This window comes from Lactuca serriola, chromosome 7, assembly GCF_051521515.1.
Source record: "Lactuca serriola cultivar US96UC23 chromosome 7, Lser_US96UC23_V15, whole genome shotgun sequence".
In the NCBI taxonomy this organism is placed as follows: Eukaryota; Viridiplantae; Streptophyta; class Magnoliopsida; order Asterales; family Asteraceae; genus Lactuca; species Lactuca serriola.
The window spans coordinates 134,080,416-134,099,835 of record NC_136414.1 but is presented as its reverse complement, the minus strand read 5'-3'; the positions used below and the strand labels follow the sequence as shown (position 1 = coordinate 134,099,835).

Genomic DNA, 19,420 nt, shown 5'->3' with positions numbered 1-19,420 from the left:
CATTATTCTTTTAAATCCTTTTTGCAAAAAAACGACATTAAAATGATGGTTGGGTACTGTTCAAATAAAGGTGGAATAGTTATCAGGAATTTTGAGGGAATTGAACACAACACGAATCAAACATACGACTTATGCTTGTTTGGTTCGGTTGAGTGGAATGAGAAAACGAGTGGACATAACAAGTAGTATGATGATCAGTTATCGTTAAATTGGTTATTTCATAGTAGTATCTATATGTAAAAATGCTTAATGCTGATGTTGACATTGAAAACCAATATTTTTAATATTCCATTTTTCAAGTGTCGGCATCTCATTTTTTAGGTGTTGGATTCGTTTATAAAAGTTCAAAGTTAATAAATACCCTATAAAACCGATTTTAAAAGTTAGTACGACAAAAACAATCTAGTTCAAATGTTCTACTCAAATAGTAGGCCAGTTTAAGTTTTTATGAAACTAAAAGTCGGTTTAAATGAAAATAAAACTAGATAATAAAAAATCAACGTCGCATCAGGACCATATTAACAGGTGAAGCGATACTAATTTCAGTTAAACCTAATACTAGTTTTAAACATTCTATAAGAATTTCTCCAAACTAATAAAATCTAAAATTGATGATTTCGTCAAAAATACCAAATGATTATTGAGAATTATTATGGTCTATTTCGGACAATGTATAAAAGTTGGATTATTTATGTTAATTCTTCATAATCATATGATTAATAAACTAAACTTGTTCGTAAGGCACTTCATTTTAAATATATTTACTTAACCACTAACAGTTCTTTAACGACTATAAATATGTTTTTGGTAATGAAACATGTTAACCGAAACATTATGAAACCAGTTACCAAAATATATGTTTACAAAAAGGGCAAACTATATACTAATGCCCATTTTACCCCTACAATATGCATACATGCTAATCCAAATGAGGGCCCTTCTTCTTAGCATACAAAACATGTTCACTCTTGCTTATCTTTATCTTTAGAATTATTTCAAAATGTTTCCCCATCATCAACATGAAATAGGTACATGTTTAGCCCTCATCTTCTATCTCTCACTTCTCACCTCACATATAAGAAAATAAATATCATGATATGAATAACAAGGAGATATAAAAAGGGACGACTAAATTGCATACCTTTCGCATGGTTAAATCAATTTCAACTTGTGCATATCCGGATTCGACCATGTCTCTTATCATGGACACATCATCATTATTGTTCTCAACCTCATTCTCCATGACCTTTACCCCAATTTCCTTTACCTCAAGCTTAGGCTCCATGTCCATGTGTAACTAGAGGTGGCAAAAATTGACATGACATGAAACCCGACACGAACCTAACACGAAATAAACGGGTTTGGGTAAGATATTTCAACCTGTTTAAATAAACAGGTTGACACGACACGACACGAAAATTAAATGGGTAAGGTTAGGGTTGAGAATGCCAACTCGAATATGACTCGAAAATGACCCGTTTATTTATATGCAAGTATTTTGAATTATTTAAATAAACTAGAGAGATACAAAATCAAAACCATAAGTAAAAGAAATCCTTCGAATTGAATTGTTTTGTAATGTTGAAATGACTTAGCCATCTAGATCAAGACTTCATTTCAACTTTTCCATTCTCTCCCAAAATACCCAGTCTCTTTCACCACTCTCGCATCCTCATGACCTTTGTCATCCGCCTCCCCAACTCTCACTCTTTTAATTTTGCCATCTGAACTTGCTATGACTTCATCTATTCTGCCACAAAACTATTAGCTTTTCCTTTCTGTCTACCTAACTCCTACTCTGTCAACATGCTCAATCTTTTAACCTCACATGACACGACATATTTTGAGGTATAGCCCTAACCCAAAACCCGACACGAAAATAAACGGGCTGACACGACACGACACGTTAATTAAATAGGTCGGGTTAGGGTCAAGCACTTTTAACCCGTTTAGTGTTTCGACACAACACGAACCCGACACGACACGACACGATTGCCACCTCTATGTGTAACGCCCCAAATTTCAGAAGTTCAACGAAGGGCAAAAAGTGTAAATTTAGGAAAGGGACTCGACGAGTAGGTCTGCTTACTCGCCGAGTCGGAGCGAGATTAATTCTGTCGCGGTTTAAGTGGCCAACTCGCCGAGTCGGCGGCTTGGACTCGACGAGTTGGTGCTGAAGAGAGAAAAATCTAATCCCGAGGGTTGCACCCTATTTAAAGGACTTTATGTCCTTCTCCCAGCCTCCTAATCCCCCTGAGAGTTCCAGAAACCCTGATTTTCGTGTGAGACTTCATTATTGAGGAGATTGGAGCTTGGAAGAGGAATTTGGTGGAAAGAGCTTGAGGAATTTGAGGCTAGCATCAAGGGGATTGTGTGGATCTAGGATCTACATCTGTTTGGGCACATTTCAGAGGTAAGAAGCCATAATCTTAAGCTAATTTCCTTTTTGGTTCATCCTTGGTGATTGATGTGGAGTTCCTTAGCTTGGTTGAGATCTATTTCGGGTTGGAGTTTAGATATGAGGTTGCTACTCCAGATCTAGACTTATGATGGCCTAGAATGTCATAAAGTTTCAGTCATTGAGTTGTTGGTGAAGCCCCTTTGTCTAAAACCCAAGCCCTAATGTGTTTTGGGTCTATATCTCCTTGGTTTCACGTAAAGTTTGAAACTTTATGTGAGGGTTAGATTGTAGAAGGGTGGATCTATGGATTGCAGCCCCTGCATGGCTCGAAAAGCCTCTGAATGGATTGAGAACTGGAGAGACTCGACGAGTCACATGGGTGTACCCGACGAGTTGTATGAACATGTGCAAGGACTCGGCGAGTTGGACGAACAACTCGGCGAGTCTGTTGAATATTGCCTTGGACTCGGCAAGTCTGTTCTTGTACTCGGCAAGTTAGGTCGCAGAACCCCAACCTCTTCTGGTTAACCTTGGATTAAGTGAGTCGGTCGGCGACTCAGCGAGTCGGACAAGATGGGACTCAGAGATCGTTGGACTCGACGAGTCTTGGGGCGACTCGGCGAGTTAAGTTGTGTTATGAGAGTTTTATGGGAATGGGAAATCGGCGAGTCAACGGGTTGACTCGGCGAGTAGAATCAACCAGGAAGGTTGACTTTGACTGAGGACTTTGACTTTGACCAAGAGTTGACCAGTTTGACTTCCAAGGGTATTTTGGTAATTCTGGTATTTATGGAATTGGTTCTTTGGTAGTGTTCTGTGGTGAAGTTCGTGTTGGTGGTCGGAGTAGCTTGGTCTTATCTCTTCAGTCGGCAATTGCAGGTGAGTTATCCTCACTATATTGACAGACGGCACCAAGGCCGCCCCTTTATCGGATGGAAATCCGGGTATTGTTTGTTATGTTATTGCTTTGCTAGATCTGCATCCTGGTATTTAGGATGGTGTTATATTAATGACCTGGTTAAGGTCAGTAACCAATATTTAGGGTAATGTTATGTTATTGACTTAGTTAAGGTCGGTACCCGGTATATAGGGTGATGTTATGCTAGTGACCGGTTAGGTCGGAATCATGGTTAGGATGTTGATATGCTATGTGATCTGTTAGACTCTTTGTCTGGCTAAGGATTTGTTATGTGGTTAATTTTTTTATGTGCACATGGTTGTTTGACGGGGGTTGGGTTGAGGCGGGTCCTGCTTTGTGCTATAGGCCAACATACCCAGGGCGGACCGGATATTGCCCAGCGAGCGGTCCAGATAGGCTGAAGGCCTCAAGAGGGCGGACCAGACTTGCCGAGGCTCGAAGAGTGGACCATGCCAACTGAAGGCCCGATGTGGGCGGACCAGTCATATTGTAGACTTAGAGAGTGGACCAGGTCGATTGAAGTCCCAGTGCGGGCGGACCAATCACACTATAGACTCGATGTACATGGCTAGACTCGGAGGGTGGACCAGGTGGACTAAAGGCCCGGTGCGGGCGGACCAGTCACACAATATACCCGATGTGCATAGCTATTCTATTTGTGATATGTTATGAGTATGTTTATGCGTGATTGGTATTTTAGGGTAACTCACTAAGCTTTCGAGCTTACAGTTCAGTGTATTGTTTCAGGTACTTCAGGAGATCGTGGCAAGGCGAAGGCGTGATCGTACCGCTCCTCATGTTTTATGATTTATGTGATATGGTTCTGGGAGATACTTTGATGTTTAAACTATTTTGCAAACAAGATGTATGAACTTAATGGTTTTTGAATGAGATAAAATGTTTTAATTTGGCTCAAATTTTATGGGTGTTACACCATGTCTACAGCCTCATTCTCCTTCTCCTTAACCTCATGCTCTTTCACCTCAACCTCAGGCTCTTTCACCTCAAAATAAGGTGTATTTATTAAAATGTCATTAATGAATTCTTCACAAGTGTGAGACACATCTTCTGGCCCTCCTCCCACATCAGTCTCCTTGACCTTAACCATAGTCTCCTCCCTTGTCCTACTTCTTTTGCTTCCCCTCCTTGCCTTCATCTTTATCCTTTTCTTAGGAGTAACTAAGATACTTTGAGTAGGTTGCTTAGCCACACTCTCCTCTTGAGCAGTTTTACTACCCACATTATCCCCTTCATCTTGTATAGTTTGACTACCTATATTATCCCTTTCATCTTGCACAGTTTGACCAGTTTCATTATGTACATTTCCCTTAGATTTTGGGTAGGTTTAATATCTTCAAGTTGAACATTGTTAGGGCTTTTCCCTTAACCATCCATCCTTGTTCTAGTCCTTCTAGGTAGGAAGTGGTCAAAATGTGGTTGACCGACTCCATCTTTCCTTGGTCTCCTAATATTCCTTTTTGGAATAGGATCTTTGGGAGCTTCTTCATTCTTGCAAGAACTCTTGTTATCCCCAAGTTCTTGGCATTTTCACATCTCATAGTCCTAGGTACTTTTTCCTTTTAAGTTGGATATTTAGTGTCTTGAGATTCTAATGCATGCTTCCTTCTAGTTACTTTAGGTCTCCCAAGCATTCTCCTCAGAAAAGGTGGTAGTGGCTTGATAAAATCCGTCCTTTGCCACATATTACATCCACTAACAAGAAAGATATTTTACATGTAGGTTGCAGTTAACTTGTCCTTATGGAACCGGGAAGAATTAAAGTAAATGGGATCTTTGTGCACATAGTTGATTGTTGTCTGACCATGAACATATGGTATTCCAAACAACATCCATAATTTTCATGTTCATGATTGATTTTGTAAATCCACCTTGTAACCATCATATGTATACCTGATCTCAAACAAATGACCTCCACTTGGTATTACCTTCCGCAACCTAAAATAAACATAAGTTAATGACCAATTATAGGTAATTAAAAACAATTAATATGTTAACATTTTGCCTCATATCTTTCATAAATTTTGTAAGTTTTTCTAGACTATTTGGGCTATAGTCACCTCTCTAGTGGTTGCTCAAATCACCTTGATGATAAAACCTTTCCATTAGGTAAATCATGATTTCCTCAATCATTATAAGTATAGGTTTCTTCTTCGTGTACCTTATCATAGAACTGAAGCATTCTGAAATGCCATTCTCTACAACGTCACATGCAAATCCTGTAGTAAAAAATACCATGCACCAAGTTTCTGGTTGTCTTGCCATGGGATAGTTATAACCTGGCGATGTAATGTGCTTGATCTTCTCCATTGCATCTATAAAGTCTCATTCTATTATACTTTTAGCACCCTCCCGAAATAGATTCTTAGTTCTAATCACGTGTATCTTTTCCAAAAATTTGCAGATATATGTCATGCATATTGTCTGTATTCAACATGTAGATGGAATTGTGACACAACCTGCAATAAGTCCTTGTAATATGATAATGTGACATCCCCAAAATCACAGCCAGAAAAGACCGGTTTCATTTATGCTTTTTTTTTTAAATAGTTTCAGAGTAAAACCTTTTGATTTAAAAGAGTTGCGGAATTTGTTCCCAAAAACAAAATATGATAAAATAATATTTACCAAAGCATTTCATAAAGAAATGTATTTTCATTATATAATCAAAACTCGGGATGTCATGTTCTGATACAGACACAAAAGCATAAACAACAAAAGATAGACCATACAACAGTTACATATAACAACTGGTCTAATAAACAAAATAATTTGATGATTCATCCATCTTATGCCCTCGTGCCACTACCTGTAATACGAATAAACTGAGTGGGTCAGGCTTGGGAGCCTGGTGAGCATATAGGGTTTTCAACCCGTAATAAATAATTATATTTACTTTTACCAACCAACAATAACCCGGTTACCCATTCCCGTTATCCTCACTTTACGTCCCTAAAACAACATCTATCTCAAGTGACTTCATCTAGGATTTTCATCGGGACGAACATTATTGCTTAGGGGTTTCATCAACAATAGGTGTTCTAAAGGCAGCCATGAGGGGGATAGAGTACACCGGTGAACACATCGTTCGCAACACCTACAGGTTATGAGTCTGCTATCGTTCCACAGGACTGTCTAGAAAGAGTCTGTGGTCGTTATCCATACTCCGCTGAATAACTAGATCAACAACAACAACATCGAGGCCTCTCATCTGTTTATCACATATCAACTATCTACCTATGTTCTGCCCAACATATTAGTAGATAAAACTATATATTTTTATACATAGTTTAAAACCTGTATGGAATTCTCATTCAATACATATTCCAAACAACAGATGAGACACATACACATAACACGTATTTCATAGAGAATAAATCATATCTATGAGATAGAAGAAAGTGAATATACATTCATACATATAACAACAAAATATACACATAACACGTATTTCGTATAAAATACTTCATAATTATGTGTTAGAAGAAGGTAACTACACACTCACTTGATCAGAAGATGATCAAACATCACTACGACTTGTAGAAGTGGTATTCTTCGGTAGATCTGGAAGATCTTCACAAAAACGGGCTCCTTGCGGGCAGATCTTCGGCTCGCGAATTTCACTTCTCGGGATCTTCGGGGCTTCGGGATATTTCTTGCATGCAAAACGGGGTAAAAACGAGTGAGAGAGAAGAGTTTGAGCAAAAGAAATCGACTGCCATCGACATCTATTTATAGGGTGTTGAAACCTCGATTACGCTGGGCGTAAATCTAGGTACGCTGGGCGTACTAAGCCTTACGTTGGGCGTACGCGACGTCATTGCATGCGTATGCACTCGAGTGACGTCATTGCATGCGTAGCTGAGGCGGTTCCAGGTACGCTGGGCGTACTCCATTACGCTTAGCGTAACCCGATTAATCAAACTTCAAAATTGCGTAACTTTTGCATACGAGCTCCATTTTCGACGTTTTTTTATATCCACACGTAGCTGAGACTATGCTCTACAACTTTTGTTTAGACTCCGTCGGCTAATTTTGACTTTATTTTTATTATTTATTTTTAGTAGGCCTGGACAGGAAAAACTCCATTATAAATTCATAACTTCTTCATCTGATGTCCGTTTTCTTTTGTCTTTTCACCAATGCACTACTATCAAAGAGATCTTCGATTCTCGTTTAGATTGTTTCGACCAACAATCACTCGATCTCGAATTCGAGTTTTGGGCTACATAGTGCTAAGCTGAAACCTAGAAAAATCATAACTTCCTCATACGAAGTCAGATTTGGGCATTCTTTTGATGCACGCTCTCGGTTTAACGAACTCTACGACTTTCGTTAAGATCACTAAGGTTAAATATCGCTCTAACGTAAATTCACTTTTTACATCATTCAGCGTCGTGCCGGTTTTGTCGCGAAACTTCGACATATCATAACTTCTTCGTTATAACTCGGATTTCAACATTCTTTATATATTCGTAAACCTCGTTTCAACTACTACAACATTATCCATAGATATCGACTTTATCTAATATTTCATTTTGACACTTATTTTATATTCTTAGTTCAATTAAGACACACAATTAAGCACAAGACATATAATACTCAAATAATACACTTCTATTATTTCAAAACGGGTTACAAGGGTTAACCTAGACTATTACATCAACATTAATGACAAGCCCAGAAACACAGGCGTTACAGATAACAAATTAATAAGTAACGAATTTACACAAGTTTATATTGAAAGGCATAATAGACATGCCTTATGTTAGTCTAAAATAATAACTAGCTCATTATTACCAGCAAGATCCAAATCATCCACCAATAACTCAATGAACCAAGACCAACTGTCTTTATTCTCAATTGTAACCACTACTTATGTTATTGGGTAGACATGATTAGTTGCATCTCTACTAATAACAGCCAGTAGCTTACCATTTACCCACCCCTTCAAGAAACATCAATCCAATCATATCATTTTTCTACATCCTCTTTTCCATTCATCCTTGAAATCCTTGAAACATATATAGAACCTCTTGAAATAGTTGATTTCACAATTATTGACATCTACCCCAACCTTGCATGTTCTCCCTGGATTAGACCTAATGATTTCATCTGTATAGGCCCAAACCCTACCATAGTGTTCCTTTAACTTTCCTTATATCATATCTCTAGCCTGTGACCTTGCTCTTTGACATTTCCCATTGGATACATTGTAATGACTGGTTTCTGGTATGTATTTGAACTTCTAAATTATTCAATTTTGTAGAGAAACTCAACGAGTTGGTAGCCCTAACTCATCGTGTTGAAATGTTATGGACCGTTTGTTTTAAGTGACCAACTCGACGAGTTGGGAGGCATCAACTCAACGAGTTGTCTGGAAGAAATGAAACCCTAATTTCGGGGTTTTGCTCCCTATTTAAAAAAACTTAAGCCCCATAAGTTGGCCTCATTTCCAGCCTCCACTGTCCTATACCCTAACCTCGAAACCCTAAGGCATCTTTGAGTGATTTTGAGCCATTTTTTAGTGTGTTATGTGTGTTTGAAGCCATTGGAATAAATTGGAGCTTGGAGATACTAGAAGGAGTTGCTAGATCCAGAATCCTTGCTTCATTTTCAACATCTTTCTGGTAAAAAGTCTCAACCTTGCTTTGTGGTTACTTAGATCTTCATCTTAGTGTTCTTTTGCTTGTTTTTGTCCAAATGAAATGGTCATTTGGAGTTAGATGTCCCATATGGAAAAACCCTTTCAGATCCAGGGTCTTAAGGAGCTTTCATGGCATAAAGGTTCCAACTTTATGGCCCTAAGAGCTCCATGCACCTTCTAATCCCTTGTTTTATCCTCTTAAGCTTCATTTGGCCATGAATGTGAGTAAAGCTGAAGACTTTACGTGACCTTTTAGCCTTTAAAGTCCAGATCTGTGTTCATGATCTCTATCTTGAAGATATGGCAGTTTTTGGATTAAGACATAAGCCTTTTAGTATTAGGGTTTGATCTTGATGCCTTTAGGTGGTTCTTCATGGGTAAAGTTGGAAAATTTACCCTTCTAGATGCATTATCACTCTAGATCTGGAAGATAGGGATTTGGTTTGAAGAATAGTGGCTTAATGCATTTAGTGGGTTGGCTGATCGAAGAACTCGACGAGTTCTTAAGGGAACTCAAGGAGTTGGGTTGAGGTTGTCTCGATTCTGTTGAAAAAGGAGGAACTCGACGAGTTAAACGGAAACTCGGCGAGTTGGATTGAAATATCACGATTTTGTGCTTGATGGAAGCTCGACGAGTTATGGGGTAACTCGATGAGTTGAGTCAGCTCGGAGCGTTGACTTCGACTTTGACTTTGAATTTGGCAAAATTTGACCTTTTATGGGTTTTGAAGTATGGATCAGTATCTAAGGAATTGTTTCTGTTTAGGGGCTGAGTAGAGTTGTTTCCGGGGCCGGGGATTTATCCAATTACCTTTCAACATTCAAGGTGAGTTTCCTTATCGGGTTTAGCGGGTCGAAGGCACCAAGGTCGGCCCATGTTTACATTATGTTGTTAGTATGCTAGTTATCTCCGTGACTCTTGCATCAAGGCCCGATGTCGGGCGGGCCCCGATGGATATCTGTATGCTATGTATCTCTGTGATTATTGCATGTGAATGTGTTTATTTGATATATGTTAGATTATGCTGGGCAGGGCCTGTTTTATCGAGCTCAGCTCGATGTCGTACGGGGCCCAATGCCGGAAGGGGTCTGAAGCCGGGCGGGGCCCACTATTTTCTTATTGTATGATTGGTATGTGGTATTTTAGGGGAACTCACTAGGCTTCGTGCTTATAGTTTTCAATTTATGTTTCAGGTACTTCTGGTTTCAGAGGGAAGAGTTCGGGACGACTGCATCGCACACACCATTGGATTCCGCACTCGTTGTTTTACTCTGATTTTATGATAATTAATACATTGGTTTTTATTTGAGATGTTCGGATGTTATTGGAATCACTATTTTATCTAATATTAAATCAAAAAATTTTGGGACCATATTTTTGGATGTTTCAAGTTGGTATCAAAGCCTTGGTTTGAGGGATTTGGGCACACTCTCGGGTGTGTCTGAACTCAAACTAAGGACTTGGTAAAAAATGTCAAAAGGAAATATTTTTATAAAAAAGATTTCTAAAAGAGAAAAGGGTGTGGTGCGTGCAATCATCCGAGCTCAAGTAAGTTATCCCAAAATACCCATGCATGTTTATATATATATATATATATATATATATATATATATATATATATATATATATATATATATATATATGAATTATGAATTGTGAATCACATGCTAGATTAGGGCTAAGGATCTAGATGAGATGCTTTTGTGTGCCTGATGTATAAGCTTATAGATCTGCATGCTAGTACTGATCGGTCAGTGATAGGATGACATGTTTAGGTTATGCTCTGTTCTATTTACTTGATGCTCAAATGTTGCTTGCTCTGTGCTTTTAGGAATTCTTGCTAATTTCAGCTAGTTAGTAAGCGAATATCCTAAGTTACATATTATGAAAACTAAATAATTTCTGAACGTTAGGTTTAGCTCTATTGCACAACTCTTGTTTGAGTCCACCCGTTGTATAGAGAGACCTCTCATTCGAAGAATTGTCTATTTTTTGTAATATGTAATTGTATTTGTGAGCTGGTTAAAGGTGGTTAGCATGAGTTCCTTCTGCAGATGATGGCGGATAGTGGTGTGGAGTCTGCCCTAGGAAAACCTAAGATGATATTTAGTGTTGGGAGCCCTAGCTGTAAGGGATTTGTTGGTTATAGAGTAACTTGGTTGAGTGAAGGCACTTCTTGAGGAAAGTACGAATTGATGTGGAAGGTAGTATTGGGTCCGTACTACTGGAAGCAGAGAATTCATACTTGATTTAAGAAGGATTGTAATGAAGTCAGGGAGCTTGTGTACTTATGTTTTCCCCCGATATGTATTGATGCTTATTTTGTTAGTTTTGTGGTCTGTTTTCAGTATGGTGGTATTGTGAGGCAGGCCAGTGGGTAGTTCCGGTGCCGGGGAGGGTTCAGGCTCAGGTTCTCGAGCCGGGCAGCATGACGACCAGGCGAGGGAGTTCATCTCATCTGAGATTACGCGCAGTATCCTTGATCAGACTCCTATGATTTTTGGCTCGGTCAAGGAGGGTATTCTGGAGCTTCTTGAGGAGAGATTGAGCGCTTTTTGCGCTGAGATTGTGGCTTTGATTGGGACATGCTCTCTGACCTTCAGGGAGTTTCGGGCTTGTGGAGCGCCAGACTATCATAGGGCCAGGGACCCCATTGCGAGCAGCAGGTGGTTGGCAGACGCTGCCAATGCCTTCCGTACTAGTCGTTGTCCCGATGGGGACAAGGTCAGACTAGCATCCTTCCTCCTGAAGGATATGGCTTGTGATTGGGGGGAGGAGGTAGGGCATGTTGTGGGAGGTGATGCTATTGATTTGATGACCTGGAATGATTTCTCGACCAGGTTCCGAGCCGAGTTTGCATTGGTGATCGAGGTGCAGCAGGTGACGCGAGAGTTTCAGGATCTCTCAGACTATCGAGACGGTGACTGAGATCATCGTTATGTTCAGGGAGAAGGAACATCTGGTTATGCAGCATGTGGCGGATGAGGATATGAAGACGGCCCGATACCACAAGATGTTAAGGAGCGACATCTGACAGGTTGTAAGCCAATCTGGATGATAGCAAGGGCTAGAGAGAGGGAGATTGATTTGGAGATGGAGAGGCAGAGGAAGCCAGATTCTGTTGTGAGTGTAGAGGGGCAAGAGGCCCAAGGTATCTGATTCTAGACATAGGGGCCAGCAAGGTCGTAGTCACTGTGGAAAGTGCGGAAAGTCGCATGAGGGGACGTGTAGAGGGGTGGGTTATGGTTGCTTCAAGTGCGGCCGAACTGGTCATATCAACAGAGATTGTACTGCTACCACCCCCTGTCACTCCGGTATCTGATTTTATTTGCTTTCAGTGCAATGAAAGGGGCTACAAGAAGTCCCATTGTCCGAGTTTGGCTGTGGTAGGACCGGTGTTAGCACCTGCTCTTGTGACATTAAGGATTACTAACGGCCGTCAGGACCGGTCAGATGTTCCAGCGGCGAAGAGCAGGGCATTCCAGCTGACGATAGAGGAGGCACGTACAGCTCCCGACGTTGTGACGGTTATGTATCTTTTCCTTATCTCTTTCTTTATATTGAATTGTTGCTTATGTTTTTGAGTTTCATTTTAGGATCGTTCCTCGTGAACGGTATCTCTGCCTTGGTATTATTCGATTTGGGGGTTACCTGATCTTTTGTATCTCTTGTACTTAGCAATAGAATATTGGAGCTCCAGGAGAGCAGGGTCGTCTTCTTGATCTGGGGATTGCTGATGATAGGATGGTTAGGGCCGCGAGGGTTCATTGGGATTGCACTCTTCAGTTGTTCAACGAGCAGTATCCAGTGGATTTGGTTCCCATCCTTTGCGCGGGAACAAGGTTATCGTGGGCATGGATTGGTTGAGCCCCAATGGGGCAGTGATCGACTGTGAGTAGTAGTTGGTTTGGGTTAGGACCCCAAATGGGGGAGATTTGGTGATTCTGGGTGAGAGACCGCAACGTAGGCCAGTCATGTGATCTGTAGAGAGGGCCAGACGCTACCTTCATCAGGGTTGTGTAGGTTTTTTCGCCTATATCATGGATACCTGGGATAAGGGTAAAGCGACCATGGACGAGGTGCCGATTGTGCAGGAGTACCCAGATGTATTCTCGGAGGATTTTCCTGGGGTACCACTGGAGAGGCAGGTGGAGTTCAGGATCGATTTGGTTCCAGGTGCGGCTTCGATAGCCAAAGCACCATATCAGTTGGCTCCTCCCGAGATGAAAGAGTTGTCTACACAGTTGTAGTAGCTGTTAGCCAAGGGATTCATTAGACCGAGCAGTTCGCCTTGGGAAGCCCCGGTTTTGTTCATGAAGAAGAAGGATGGATCCCATCGGATGTGTACTAACTACCGGGAGTTGAATAAGGTAACGGCGAAGAGCCGTTATCCACTCCCAAGGATTGATGATCTTTTCGACCAGCTTCGGGGTGCATCTTGGTTCTCCAAGATTGATCTGCGATCAGGTTATCATCAGATGCGATTCAGGGACGAGGATGTGCAGAAGACAACATTTCGGACTCGATATGGTCATTATGAGTTCGTGGTGATGCCATTTGGGTTCACCAATGCTCCTGTCGCGTTCATGGATCTCATGAACCGCGTATGCAGATCGATGCTGGATCGGTATGTGATAGTCTTTATCGATGATATCTTGGTTTATTCCATGACGCAGGAGCAACACGAGGAAAACCTGAGGGAGGTGCTGGAGACATTGAGGAGGAAGAGACTTTTCACAAAGTTCTCCAAGTGTGAGTTCTGGTTACGCGAGGTGCAGTTTCTAGAACACCTTGTCAACCAGAAGGGTATTCTGGTCGATCCGACCAAGGTCGAGGCTGTGATGCAGTGGGAGGTTCTGAGGTCTCCATCCGAGATTCGAAGTTTTCTTGGTTTGGCGGGTAATTATCAGAGATTCATCCAGGATTTCTCCAAGAATGTTGTTCCATTGACCCGACTAACCAAGAATTCGGTGACATTTCGTTGGGGGCCTGAGCAGTAGGCAGCTTTTGAGACTCTTAGGCAGCGATTGTGCGAGGCGCCGATTCTGACCCTAACTGAGGGTGTTGATGATTTTGTGGTCTATTGTGATGCTTCGATCATGGGTTTGGTGCAGTTTTGATGTAGCGAAGGTATGTGATTGCTTACGCTTCGAGGCAGCTGAAGCCTCATGAGGCGAATTACTCGACGCATGATTTGGAGTTGGGGGCGATGGTTTTTATCCTCAAGATTTGGCGGCATTACCTCTATGAGGTTCATTGTACTATTTACACGGACCATAAGAACCCGAGGTATTTGATGGATCAGCCGAATCTGAATATGAGACAGCGTCGTTGGTTGGATGTGGTGAAGGATTATGATTGTGAGATCATGTACCACCCGTGGAAGGCCAATGTGGTGGCTGATGCTCTCAGCCGCAAGGCGGTCACGACTTCAATCAAGGATATATATTTAAGGATGACAGTGATTACTCCGTTGCTGGAACGGATTCGGGAAGCTCAGGTCGAGGCTATGAAGGAGAAGCGCTGGAAGTGTGATCGGATTGTGGGTCAGGTGGCTTCCTTTAATTATGATAATCGTGGATTGTTAACCCTGCATCGGAGGGTCTGGGTTCCTTATTGGGGCGGTGTGTGCCAAGTTCTGATGGAGGAGGATCACAAGTCAAAATTCTCCATTCATCCTGGGGCGAAGAAGATGTATAGGGATCTTCACTATGATTATTGGTGGCCCTGCATGAAGCGGGATATAGCGTGGTTTGTGGAGCGATGCTTGACTTGTAGGAAAGTCAAGGCCGAGCATCAGCGACCTCAAGACAAGATGCAGTTGTTGGAGATTCCCGTATGGAAATGGGAAGACATCACGATGGATTTTATAATGAAGCTCCCTAGGATAGCGTGCATAGTGGATTCTATTTGGGTCATTGTGGATCGATTGACCAAGAGCGTGCATTTTATCCCGATCCAGGAGAGTATTTCTGCAGAGAAGCTAGCCAAGATTTATGTCCAAGAAACTAAAGTAAAAAACTTCTCATCTGAGTCTGGTTCTTCAATGTATACCTTCTCATGTCGTTTGTCTTTGTCTTTCTTAGTACCAGTCTTAAGTGGTTTGTCTTTGTATTTCTTGATTCCAGAAGCAGGAGCCATCTGATAAATGTGGAAAAAAAAACTTGTTATTGATAATTACGTAAGGAAAAAAAACACATTTACACTTCAATTTCATCTTACCATCTATGTACCTTGCACTTGAAGTTTGTCTCAGCAAAGAATTATCGAGCACAACAAAATGACAATGGTGATTCTTCACAATTATTTTTCAAACCCCTTTATCCAACGCTTGTATGCATGAAATCCTTTTTTGAGGTCTAAAAGATGAATAGTTATGGAGAGAAAAGTGACAGATGAGAAGTCACGTAATTATTGAGGCCTCAGTGAACAAAAAATAAAATATATGGTTTTCCGAATTTAATTTATAAAAGTTATGATTTTTATAGTATATGCCCTAAAAAAATTGAAGATTAAATAAGAAAAAGGATGGTTTAATCAAAATAAAAATCCAAACTAAGATGATTTTTATGGAATTTAGGCTACCAACAAATGAGGAAATTAAAACCCATTACTTATAAGATTAAATTTGGTTGCTCTAGCAACGTATATATACAAATTCAAAATTAAATCAAATAAATTGAACAGTTAAAAGTAATAATTTTTTTTCAAACATCTAAAATTGATTCATCATTTTTTTTTGTTATTATACTTATTATTCTAATGTCGTTTTTATAGTCATAGTTAAAATGTTAACTTACTTATAGAAGATAAAAAGTGTAAGCAACCAAGAGTTATAAATTCCTACATTTTTGTCATTACACATTACATCATATTTCACGGGTTTGTTTTTATTTTTTTATAGGATGTTTTTAAAAGATTTTCATTTCATTCGGTCATTATAATACTTCTTCCTTCACGGATTAATAGTTTATGTTTACTTTTTGGATTGTCTCAAAATAATAGTTTATTTCTAAAAATAAATATTTTTTACCAAAAATCTCTTCATTATTAGTTAATCTACCATGTAGTTAAATACAACAAAAAAAAAATGAAATTAAATACAACAAAATGATACAGTTGTCATTTTATTTAATAAAATTAATAGTAATTAATATTTTCTTAATCAATATATATTTTGTCTGTGGACAATAATTTTAGGACGGAAAGAATAATATATCATGACATTAACTGATCTGTGACGGAAAGAATAGTTTGACATTAATTGATATTTTTTATTCGTACCCTGTGTTTAAGACATTTCAAACTTTTTTATGTGGAGCTACATGAAAAAAAATATGTGACGGAAGAAGTATTATATTTTAGACATATCAAACTTTTTAAGACATTTCAAACTCTTTTGTTCCTACGTATCCTCCTACCTAATAAAACGGTGATATGTGTAACATTTAATACTCATTTAATTATATTTTAGGATATTAATATTACACATGTCATCATTTAAACAACAAAAGTAAAAGTATTTTTAATTTCTCTTTATAATATGATATTCCTATTTTTGGTTATAAATATATCCCTTTATAGCATCGTGAAATTGATTTGAAAATATTGGGGGAGGGTGAATCTCGACGATAACCCATAGTGTAAGGGGGTGTTTCGTGTCGCTACATGAAAAAAATATGGGGATATATTGGGGGAATTGAACCCGACGTGAATCGAACACGCAACCTTCTGATCTGGAGTCAGACGCGCTACCATTGCGCCACGGATCCCTTTGTTCAAATGCCTTCCTAATATCTATTATATTGGGAGAATAATAATGTATGGCTTAGAAGGTTGAAGTTGAACCATATAAAATAAGTACAGATACAAAATGTTCGCTTAAATTTAATTTGAACACACATTTATTAATCGTTTTTACTTGATTATGCTCATTACAAGAACTAATTTTTTCCACATAAAATGCAAATGTATTTTTACCCAAACATCTTTTTTTTTCATATTGTAAGAAAAAGAACCTCAAACCATACTAAATAGTATTCAGGATGAAATGAAGTTCATTTGCCACATAAAATCTTGTTACACATTCACATGATTAGTTTAAGTTAATTTCAACTGTATCCACCAAATAATAATTGTTAAACATGTGTGAGAAATAATATCTGCAAATTCATAACGTTGCATTCAACCATGCATACATAAATGCTCACCATTGCCTAGTCGCGAGGTTATATATATATTTAAATACTTAACACTTAGAAAAATTGATCTTGAAGTGCTTATGTGATTATTGGTCTCCTTCTATTTTGTTGTTGATTCAGTATGTTGAATCAAAGTAACATTTCCATTATTTCTAGAAACATACAAACATCAATTTTCCATAAATGTCATTGCAAGGAGATATAAAATAAAACAAAACAAAATTTTATTTATTTATAAAATGCGGAAAAACTTTTTCCTTACAATGCAACTTTCAATGAAAGCTATGCTATTACATATTTTCTAGCAATCTATCATAACTCTCTAAGTAGTAGCTCAAGAATCCGATCTTCGAACCATGCGATTGAAATCCATCTTCACGATCAGATTCATCATACTCCTTCTTTAATTTCCCTTCCCTTTGCTTGATCCTACCATACATTAAAATGTATTAAGAATCTTCAAATAGGAATTTAAGAGAGTTAGATAGTGGACTTACTTGAAGCAGAGTCAGACTTTTTGACTTGACCTTCTCTCAGATCTTTTAGGTAGATAGGGCAGCTTCGCAACCACTGCCCCTTACTTTGGAAATAGAAACATATGGACCCTTTGTGAATGGTACACGGGACTATCTCAGACTTAGCCATTATCTTTACCATTTGGTCAACCGAGTTGACTATGACCGATCCCTTTCCATTGGGAAGAAAAAGCTTTTCTGAATATCCAATGTTACCATTGACAATGTCCATGTTAGTTTGGGAAGTTGATCTTCTAATAAAATTTTCTTTGCCAGTGCTCCAAATCATTGTTGATTCAGTAGCACAAATCAAATAGATAAGATCATTAAGGGTCATGTCATAGTCTGTTACATAGTAGTCCATAAAGAACTCACTATGTGACTTAGGAAGTGATTATTCAACATCCAACTTCCTCAAGACTTTGACACCCAACTCTCTCGGCTTGTTGTAACATCCGGATTCCCAGGTATGATATATTGTTCTTTTATTTTTGGGTGTTGAGGGGAGACTCGACGAGTTGGCGTCTAGACTCGCCGAGTTTGGTCGTGGATTTGTACGCGAGTTGTAACACTCGTGTTTCTAGCCTAGGCATTTATATTGAGTTGATAGTCTAGGTTAACCTTTGTAACTCATTTTGAAGAAATGAAAAGGAATTATGTGAATATTATGTGAATTATGTGTTTTATGCTTAATTATTAGGGCTTAATTAATTAAGAATAAAAATAAGCGTCAAAATTAAAGTGTGAGATAAGCCCGATATCTTTACATAAAGTTGTAGTGGCCGAAACAAGGATTTCGGGGATATAAAGAATACCAAAATCCGAGTTATAACGAAGAAGTTATGACCTGTCGAAGTTTCATGCTGAATGTCGTAAAAAGTGAGTTTTTGATAAACTACTTTTTAGCCTTAGTAATCTAAACGAAAGTCTTATTATTCCTTAAACCAAGAAGTTCGATAAAAAGAACACCCAAATCTGACTTCGTATGAGGAAGTTATGATTTTTCGAAGTTTCAGCGTAGCAGTAGACAGCTAAAAACTCGAATTTTAGATCGAGCGATTTTTAGCCGACACAACCTAAACGAGAATTGAAGGTCTCGTCATTAGGAGCATAACAGTAAAAAGTCTGACGAAAACGGACGTCGGATGAAGAAGTTATGAATTTTTAACGGATTTCCTGTCCCGGTCTGTTAAAAATAATAATATAAAATTTAAAGTCAAAATTAGCCGACGAAGTCTAAACGGAAGTTGTAGAGCGTAATTTTAGCTACGTGTGCATATAAAGAACGTCAAAAATGGAGCTCGTATGCGAAAGTTATGGATTTTAGAAGTTTTGGCGCGAAAATCGAGAAAATTCGCATAGTCACACTTTGCCATGTCACCCTCGACTCGCATGCGCCACGTGTCCTGCTGAGTCACCAGGCTGCTGAGTCACTGAAGCTGCTGAGTCATCCGAGCACATGGCCTTATCTGAAGCGGTCCAATCAGCGAGTGCCACCGAGACCTTCGCACATGCTGACCACCTGCGCATCGGACACAAGCCTCGGTCCAATCACAGACTGCCAGCGAGCCCTCGCATGCGCAGACCATGTGCGAGCCATGTCCAAGCCACCCCCCTGCGAAGCCTCTCAGCCGTCGGATCAGAAGACTCTCATCCCTTGGATCAGAACTTCGGAACCTATAAATAGAAGGGTACCTGTGAAGGCTCTCGGTTACTTT

At 39.4% G+C, this 19,420-nt stretch overlaps 1 non-coding gene across 1 annotated transcript; it reads right to left on the bottom strand.

Moving 5' to 3' along the window:
* Positions 1-16,686: 16,686 nt before the first annotated feature.
* Positions 16,687-16,758, bottom strand: TRNAW-CCA (transfer RNA tryptophan (anticodon CCA)). Its single transcript has one exon. It is a non-coding gene; the product is annotated as a tRNA-Trp (tRNA).
* Between the last annotated feature and the right edge of the window lie 2,662 nt (positions 16,759-19,420).